This window comes from Schistocerca nitens, chromosome 11, assembly GCF_023898315.1.
Source record: "Schistocerca nitens isolate TAMUIC-IGC-003100 chromosome 11, iqSchNite1.1, whole genome shotgun sequence".
NCBI lineage: Eukaryota > Metazoa > Arthropoda > Insecta > Orthoptera > Acrididae > Schistocerca > Schistocerca nitens.
The window spans coordinates 184,886,547-184,896,357 of NC_064624.1; positions in this window are offsets into that span (position 1 = coordinate 184,886,547).

Here is a 9,811-nt window from a genome sequence, read left to right on the forward strand (position 1 = left end):
GTATGCAGCGATCTGACGCCCACGACTCTATGGAAGAATCTCCGTAGCTTGGGGGTCGGAAAGGCAAAATCGGAAACCACTTTTCATGTGTCAGCTAACGAATTAAATGAATTCTTCTCTGCACCTCTGAATACCAGCACAGCTGATAATTACCGTCCACAAGAATCCCTAAACAGGATAACTAACAACGATACCTTCCATCTAAAACATGTAACAACAAATACGGCAAGAAAAGCAATAATGAGAATCTCTTCTGATGCAATAGGCAACGACAGTATCGGTATAACTATGATTAAGAATGTTGCCGATATCTTAGTGCCTGTCTTAACTGACATATTTAATTTTTCCCTCGTGAACGGAATATATCCCACTGCATGGAAAAGAAGCCTAATTCGACCCATCCCTAAGATCGAAAACCCGCAACTGCCTAGTGATTACCGACCAGTTAGCATACTGCCTGCTGTTTCCAAAGCACTTGAATATATTGTTCATGACCAAATCACTGAACACTTGCATGAATTCAGCCTATATGACAAATTTCAATCCGGTTTCCGTAAACATCACAGCACAAACACTGCTCTAATTAAAGTAACTGATGACCTGAAATATGCCATCGACAATCGAAAGGCAACAATATTGACGCTACTGGACTTCAGCAAAGCTTTTGACACTGTTAACTTTGACATAATGCTCAGAAAAATGCAACAGCTTAATTTCTCTGAAAGTGCAATGAGATGGTTTGAAAGCTACTTAAAAGACAGACAGCAATGTGTTGTCTGCGTAAATGAAAAATCTTCCTGGAAACATGTTTCCTCGGGAGTGCCACAAGGATCAGTCTTAGGACCACTTTTGTTTTCTTTATATGTCAACGATATTTCATCGGTTCTGTCCTCCTGTAAATATCATTTCTATGCCGACGACCTCCAGCTCTACCTAAGCGTCAGACCTGAAGATGTAAACACTGCAATCGCTCAGATGAACGATGATCTGTCTTCAGTAGTGACATGGGCGAAAAACCTGGGGCTTAAACTAAATGCAAAAAAGACGCAAGTAATCTTAATAGCCCATCAGAAATTAATAAGTTCAGATTTCCGCGAACGGCTACCTCCTATTCTGCTCGACGGTACTCCAATACCATATCAGAAAACAGTGAAGAACTTGGGTGTAACTTTGGATGAGCATCTCAACTGGGCGGAGAATACAGTCGCAGTGTGCCGAAAGACGTCTGCTTGTCTCTATGCTCTCAAAAAGTTTCGGAACATATTTCCACAGGACTTGAAACGCCAGCTCGTGCAAGCACTCGTTCTACCGAACCTCCACTATTGTGATGTGATTCAACAAGGCATGAGCAGTGAAAACAAAAGACGGCTAGAGCTAACCATGAATGCCTGTGTGCGTTACACCTGCAACATTCGCCGATACGATCATGTTAGTGCTTCATACTCCCAGCTAGGGTGGCTGCGGCCGGACAAATTGCGCGCCTACCACACTCTATGTCTACTCCACCGACTCCTCGAGGCGCAAACACCCCAGTACCTTGCTTCAGAGATTAAAAACCTGTCATGTCATCACAATCGAAACACGAGGTCACTCTTATTTGGTATCCTAACTGTGCCCACTCACAAAACAAAAACTTTTGCAAACTCCTTCTCAGTTGCCGCTGTCCGCCTCTGGAACAAACTGCCCCTTACCTTGCGCAAAATTCAATCTCCTGCTGCTTTTAAGAAGAAGTTGAAGCATTTCCTACTATCATCCTCATAAAGTTCTCCACAAAATTAATGTACAAGGACAATCCCCTCATCTGTCAAATAGCAAAGCTAGCGTCTCCTATGTTGCTCCTGAGATGCCTTCCTCTTCATCTATCTCTATTAGCCACGCAATATTCTTTTCCTTTATATTTCCTTAATTATGTTTCATCATGTCTCTCTATTCTTCTCCTCCCTTCACCATGAGTCTCCCTCATACTCCCTGCTGCCAGCACTCCTATCTCAAATCTGTCTGTTCAATAATGTCTAATTATAACAGTACTTGTGATCTAAGATTATAAACTCTATATGTATGTATTTTTCCAGGTGTACCTTTCAAATTGTTTATTTCACTTTTTGTACTAGATGTAGTTTAACATGCCTACTAAAACATATGAATGTAAAATAAGTAGAATGCCTGGTTAGATGTAAGAGAGGGCCTGATGGCCCTAATCTTGCCAGGTTAAATAAATAAATAAATAAATAAATAATAAATAAATTCCGATATAAATTACCTTATATTTCAGCACATTAGCACATCCATTAAGCTGATCCTTCACTGTACATCATAATAGTATTACGTTGCAATGATTGCGCAATGTGGTGGCAACTGCATGTTGGTAGGTGGAATTGCAGGCAGAATTGCTGGACTCGGTCATTTCTTGGTGGCGATGATAGATACAAATTCCAGAATATTTCCAGCTATTTATCCATCCATCCGAGGCCTTAGAAAGAAGCAGGAACTCTCGAAATCAGCACAATATGCATCTTTTACATGGCAGTGCACGGACTGGTGGCTCGTCTCCGATTCGTAGCTCGTTCGCGACTCGTAGCTCGCCTCCGACTGACTATCAGTTCCATCTTTTCCACCTAGGCCAACCACAATTTGCGCGCGCTACACAGCTCCGTTCCCGAGGGGAACCACTACACCTTTTATACACAAAATTACTAAGATTCCTAAGTGAGGATCAGCAGTTTACATAACAGTAAACAATCATTTTAAACAAAACAGAACATTTGCACATATTGACATTTCTACCAAAAATTATTCACACAAAATTACAATCACATACAGTAAGCTTTGTTCCCTCCAAATGGGTCAAAGCATTTAAACGAGAGATGTTACACAGCATACAATCAAATCATGATATCAAAGTTCGTACAAAGAAAGGAGTATACAATTTTATGTTATCGATTCAAACAAATACATTTTCAGAAGCTCAATGACGTAACATTAAATGAAACAAAGGCAAAATAAATCAGTAAAGCATTAGAGCTATGGTGTTACATACTCCGGGAAAATTAAGGTCCGACACGATCTACATCTACACTCCTGGAAATGGAAAAAAGAACACATTGACACCGGTGTGTCAGACCCACCATACTTGCTCCGGACACTGCGAGAGGGCTGTACAAGCAATGATCACACGCACGGCACAGCGGACACACCAGGAACCGCGGTGTTGGCCGTCGAATGGCGCTAGCTGCGCAGCATTTGTGCACCGCCGCCGTCAGTGTCAGCCAGTTTGCCGTGGCATACGGAGCTCCATCGCAGTCTTTAACACTGGTAGCATGCCGCGACAGCGTGGACGTGAACCGTATGTGCAGTTGACGGACTTTGAGCGAGGGCGTATAGTGGGCATGCGGGAGGCCGGGTGGACGTACCGCCGAATTGCTCAACACGTGGGGCGTGAGGTCTCCACAGTACATCGATGTTGTCGCCAGTGGTCGGCGGAAGGTGCACGTGCCCGTCGACCTGGGACTGGACCGCAGCGACGCACGGATGCACGCCAAGACCGTAGGATCCTACGCAGTGCCGTAGGGGACCGCACCGCCACTTCCCAGCAAATTAGGGACACTGTTGCTCCTGGGGTATCGGCGAGGACCATTCGCAACCGTCTCCATGAAGCTGGGCTACGGTCCCGCACACCGTTAGGCCGTCTTCCGCTCACGCCCCAACATCGTGCAGCCCGCCTCCAGTGGTGTCGCGACAGGCGTGAATGGAGGGACGAATGGAGACGTGTCGTCTTCAGCGATGAGAGTCGCTTCTGCCTTGGTGCCAATGATGGTCGTATGCGTGTTTGGCGCCGTGCAGGTGAGCGCCACAATCAGGACTGCATACGACCGTGGCACACAGGGCCAACACCCGGCATCATGGTGTGGGGAGCGATCTCCTACACTGGCCGTACACCACTGGTGATCGTCGAGGGGACACTGAATAGTGCACGGTACATCCAAACCGTCATCGAACCCATCGTTCTACCATTCCTAGACCGGCAAGGGAACTTGCTGTTCCAACAGGACAATGCACGTCCGCATGTATCCCGTGCCACCCAACGTGCTCTAGAAGGTGTAAGTCAACTACCCTGGCCAGCAAGATCTCCGGATATGTCCCCCTTTGAGCATGTTTGGGACTGGATGAAGCGTCGTCTCACGCGGTGTGCACGTCCAGCACGAACGCTGGTCCAACTGAGGCGCCAGGTGGAAATGGCATGGCAAGCCGTTCCACAGGACTACATCCAGCATCTCTACGATCGTCTCCATGGGAGAGTAGCAGCCTGCATTGCTGCGAAAGGTGGATATACACTGTACTAGTGCCGACATTGTGCATGCTCTGTTGCCTGTGTCTATGTGCCTGTGGTTCTGTCAGTGTGATCATGTGATGTATCTGACCCCAGGAATGTGTCAATAAAGTTTCCCCTTCCTGGGACAATGAATTCACGGTGTTCTTATTTCAATTTCCAGGAGTGTACATCTACATCTACATGGATACTCTGCAAATCACATTTAAGTGCCTGGCAGAGGGTTCATCGAACTACCTTCACAATTCTCTATTATTCCAATCTCGTATAGCGCGAGGAAAGAATGAACACATACATCTTTCCGTACGTGCTCTGATTTGCCTTATTTTATCGTGGTGATCGTTCCTCCCTATGTAGGTCGGTGTCAACAAAATATTTTCGCATTCGGAGGAGAAAGTTGATGATTGGAATTTCGTGAGAAGATTCCGTCGCAACGAAAAACACCTTTGTTTTAATGATCTCCAGCCGTAATGCTGTATCATTTCTGCGACGCTCTCTCCCATATTTCGCGATAATACAAAACGTGCTGCCCTTCTTTGAACTTTTTCGATGTACTCCGTCAGTCCTATCTGGTAAGGATCCCACACCGCGCAGCAGTATTCTAAAAGAGGGCGGACAAGCGTAGTGTACGCAGTCTCCTTAGTAGATGTGTTACATTTACTAAGTGTCCTGCCAATAAAACGCAGTGTTTGGTTAGCCTTCCCCACAACATTTTCTGTGTGTTCCTTCCAGATGATGATGATGATGATTAGTGTTTTAGGGCGCACAACAGCGAGTGTGTGTTCCTTCCAATTTAAGTTGTTCGTAACTGGTAATTAGATATTAGGAGGCGTCCCAAGACTTTTGTGACCACTGTCTATGTTGCGTAATACTGGAGCCAGCACACTTCCCTCGAGAAGGTCATCCTTCTCCACTGTCCATCGACTATTTTTGTCATTTAGAGACACAAAAAATTTGCAGCAGACACTGTTATTAGTTATTACATACAGCTTGTTTCTTAGTTTTTATGATTCATGGAGTGACAAGCATCTGTAAGACCGATAAAGTCAACTCGTGTAACCTGATTTCTTTCACACCTTTCCTCAATGTGCTGGGCTAAATTATGTAGGGGACTAGTACGGAACTTTACTGGTCTGAAACCTCATTGTTCTTTATCTTCCTGTCGACAGACTCAAAAATTCTATTTTGGCTCAAATGGTTCAAATGGCTCTGAGTACTATGGGACTCAACTGCTGAGGTCATTAGTCCCCTAGAACTTAGAACTAGTTAAACCTAACTAACCTAAGGACATCACAAACATCCATGCCCGAGGCAGGATTCGAACCTGCGACCGTAGCGGTCTTGCGGTTCCAGATTGCAGAGCCTTTAACAGCACGGCCACTTCGGCCGGCTCAAAACCATTTTCTCCGGAACTTTAACCAGATGACACAGAAGTGATGCACATCTGGAAGTCTTGAGGTTATTTGTTTCTTTGCCTGATTTAAGCAATACGCCCACTTTTGCCTTGCGCCAGATCTTTGGGCATTATCGCGCTATCAACAAAAGTGTCCATCATTTTAAGGATACCGAGCCGTGGCGGGACCTGCGCCACTAAAGTGCGCGTCATTTGCGATGGCGGCCGTGTTTAGGTTCGTTCTGCGCACCTGACGTCACAAAACACAGTCAGCCAATGAACAGAGAACGACGTTGCCAGATCTCGACTGCACTGCAGAGCACGGACGAGTGTCTTCAGTTTTAGAAACATTCAGTCATAAATAAAGTAATTGAGCAAAAGCAATGTCTTGATAGCAGACTTTCTTTTATAGAAAGTTTGGAAAAAGCTTTCTTTATACCAATTGCTTCATATTCTATTAATTAATTAAACCAAACAAGCAATAAGCCTCCTAATTGAGGCGATAGCAACGAAATTCATTCTCACTAACCGATTTTTGACAATAAAGAACAGCGGTAATTGTTTATTTCCTATTGTACTTCGACGAAACGTGAGTAATTCATAGTCATACCAACACTGTGTGTCGGTATTTTGCGTGAGGCTTTAAAGTCCTCCAGGAAGATGATTGAATGATGAGCTGCGTTAGCGAAAGGGTTAAGGTGTTTGACTGCTAAGCAGAAGTTTCTGAGTTCTAACCTTATTCGGCGCTTAACATTTTCTTTATTTAAAAACAATATCGATGTGTCTTACTTCATAAATGTTATTCATTTGAATGTAATTTTTTGAATTTTCTAGTGGCAAGTAAAATCGAACATACGGAAAGTATACGCTGTGAACTTTTACCTCTGCAAACTCCTCAAAATTCCGTGCAATGGTTTACTACATTTAATGCTGCTCAATAACTGCATTGAGCATCGAAAGAAAATTAAGTCATTTATGGAGGGGGGGGGGGGGAGGTATCAGTCAAGAAGATGTGTAAAAATCAAATTTTTGGCCAAATAGTTTTTGTGAAATCGAATGCTAAGTGTGTCAAAGCAGTCGGAACTCCATGTGTCTGCACAGGCGAGCAGTGCAGTGATGACAAAATCGCGCACAGCGCGGAATGCGGGGAGCACGTCTCTGTAGCAGCGAAAGGGTTAATGGCTTTACTTCATTAACTGCGCGCTCCCCTCTAAACGTAAGTTTGCGAACTATACTGTACTGTGGCGCTGCTTCTCTTGGTGCGTGCGTCGTTTGCAAACTGGCAACGCAGCAATCTCCCGCATCTGACATGAGTACGATCGATTTGCTAAGTACAGAGGTTTGTCTTGGGGCTTGGGCCGGCTCGGCAGATAAGCGAGTGCCGACCGGGAGTAAAGAGGAACAACGCTTTCAGAACGGAAGGCGGCGGTGCGCGAGTCGACGATTGGCTGGAGGTCAGAAGCGAAGACGACGTGTCCAAGGCCGGGCGGCGGTTATCACGTGGTTATACTGGAGGCGGCTGGAGTTGGCCGGCGCTGTGCGTTCTCCGGGAACCTCGTGAGCTGTGGGTGTGCCCGCTTCTTCGCAGGGACACGCTGTTAAGGTCTTGCGAAGTGATGGTGACACCTTCGAAAAACCGCCCCAGCATCAAGACACCCAGTTCTCTAATTACTGAGAGCGCTTACAAGGGGAGGCCGCCAATTGTGAAATTCAGATTCGATTCATATTGCGCATAATAAAAGCTCATGGCCACAGGTGTAACGTGGCAAAGCACCAAGATGCACTTCTCAGCCGTTGTCGAGATAATCGACAGTCAAAAGAAACCGTTGAGGTACTATTTGTAACTTCCTACAGCGTCGTGGCGCAGCGGTAAGCGCTCGGGTTCGTATATATATATAAAATTCACGGCAATCAGTTGCAACAATTATGCATATAATAAGTTGCTGGAAGTCGTTTGTCGTGGAAAAACTGGCGACTTCGAACATGATTATGTTTTCTGCAAACAAAGTTGTATTTCACAAATGTTATTAATTGTCCTCATAATTTTTACACGTGTAGTTAACGGAAGACGTAGAAACGATATTCCGAAACGAATAGTGTAAGTCAAACGTTCGAATTAGAGACCCCATTGAATTACAAAAAACAAATACTAAAAAAAAAAATTTGCAGGGCGCGAGATTCGATCCGGCGACTTTTGACTTACGAACCCATACACTTACCGCTGCGCCACGACGCTATAGGGAGATGTACAACGTAGAGAGTATTTCACCGCAACGGTTTCTATTAACTGTCGATTTTCTCGACAACGGCTGAGAAGTGCATCTTGGTGCTTTGCCACATTACACCTCTGGCCATGAGCTTTTATTATGCGCAGTATGAATCGAATCTGAATTTCACAATTGGCGGCCTCCCCTTGTTAGTTACCTGTTATTGTGATCGATCTTTGTACAGTAAGATGTTGCCGGACGCGTGGTGTTACGTGTGTTCGATTTCATTTGACGCCTCTCACTAAGCGTTTGCTCCGATGTATTTGCAGAATGTTGGTTCATTAGCTATTATTAGCAAGTGTTTAATTTGCTTACGTTACCGGTTAACCCATGTCAATATGTCCTATGCGGGCAATCTGACTTTTTTTTTCTAAAGGTTACCGTGTTGGGCTTTGCAGGCCGACTTAGGGTTGCCAATATGTGTGTCATTAAGTTCTAGTGAGTGTCGGTTCTCGTCAGCCAGTTCATTTCCCAGTCCTAGCGTTTGTTTATCAGGTACTGTTTCACCTTAAGGGGCTCCGGAAAGGCTCAAAATCATGAAAAGTTCAATTTTTACTTTTTTGCGTTTTCTGAATCTGCAGACTATTACCTTTTAATAGATATATAATTTATTCAATTCCGAAGACTACAACTATTTTTAAATTTTTTTTTGAAATGTGTTCTACATGGGCGTGACCCACTGTGGCGCTGTTAAACTGCTGTCAAATGGTGTTATTATTAACGTCCGTGTTCATCAGGTACATTTTAGTGATGTGAGATAAAGTATGTGTTGTGGCTAACCTGTGATGGTTCAGTATATATCGCTGGTGTGATTGTCGATTGTTTCATGTTTATTTACTCTGTCGTTATCTCGAAAATATTCGTAATTAATTCTGTTTCTTGAGTCTCTGTTTTGTTGAAGTATAATAATGAGTAAAAGTAAAGTTATTAGAAATCCTCTGAAGGCTTTTAAGAAAAGGAGAAATGTTGGAAAGCCAAAGGTATGTGTTATTACTGTAAACAATAAAGACGATAACCAAGTGAGTGAACCTAACCTCTCAAGTACACCTGCCCATAGCAGTCAAAATGGGAAAGGAAATACTTCACAGAAGAAGCTTGGTTCAATGAGTGAAAACTATGAATGTTTTATGGGCGAATCGGATGTGAATGAAATATTTGATATGTCGGTTCTCAAAGGAATTTTTTCAAACTGTGCAAGATGTATTCATTGTAGTGAAGTTGGTCTGGAACTCTCCATAATAAAGCACGTAGGACTTGCTAGTGAAATACAACTGAAATATGATAAGTGTTCATACATGACCACCTTTTGGAACAGTGTTGCAGTAACTGCAACTGAAGAAAATGGAAGCAAAATCTACGAACACAACAACAAGCGATGCTTGCTTTAGACAAGGAACGCCTTCGGGCTGCAGACAGGGCTCTAAAGAGTCTAGAAATACAAGCAAGAGTAAACAGGAGGAGGAACAAGAGGAAGCTGGAGGAGGAGTTTGCAGAGGATGAAGATAATCCATCCTATGGACCTGGAATGCACTAAAAAGTTAATCCAATCTTTGTCGCTCGATTCCCAAAACTTTTATTTTCTCATACTAATTACATGTTTTCTAAGGATCTTCCAAACACATTTGTTTCAAACTTTCAGTAAATGTTACACAGTACCTTCTGCATAATTTAACACAGCCTTTTTCCAAAAAAACTGTATATTTTTGAATATATAAATAAAAAATTGCAAACAAATGTTGTGAATTTTCATTACAATTGAAAAAAATCATCTTTAATAACTGAACTAAAATTTTGTAAAATCGCTGTGTTAAGTTGTAGCCCATA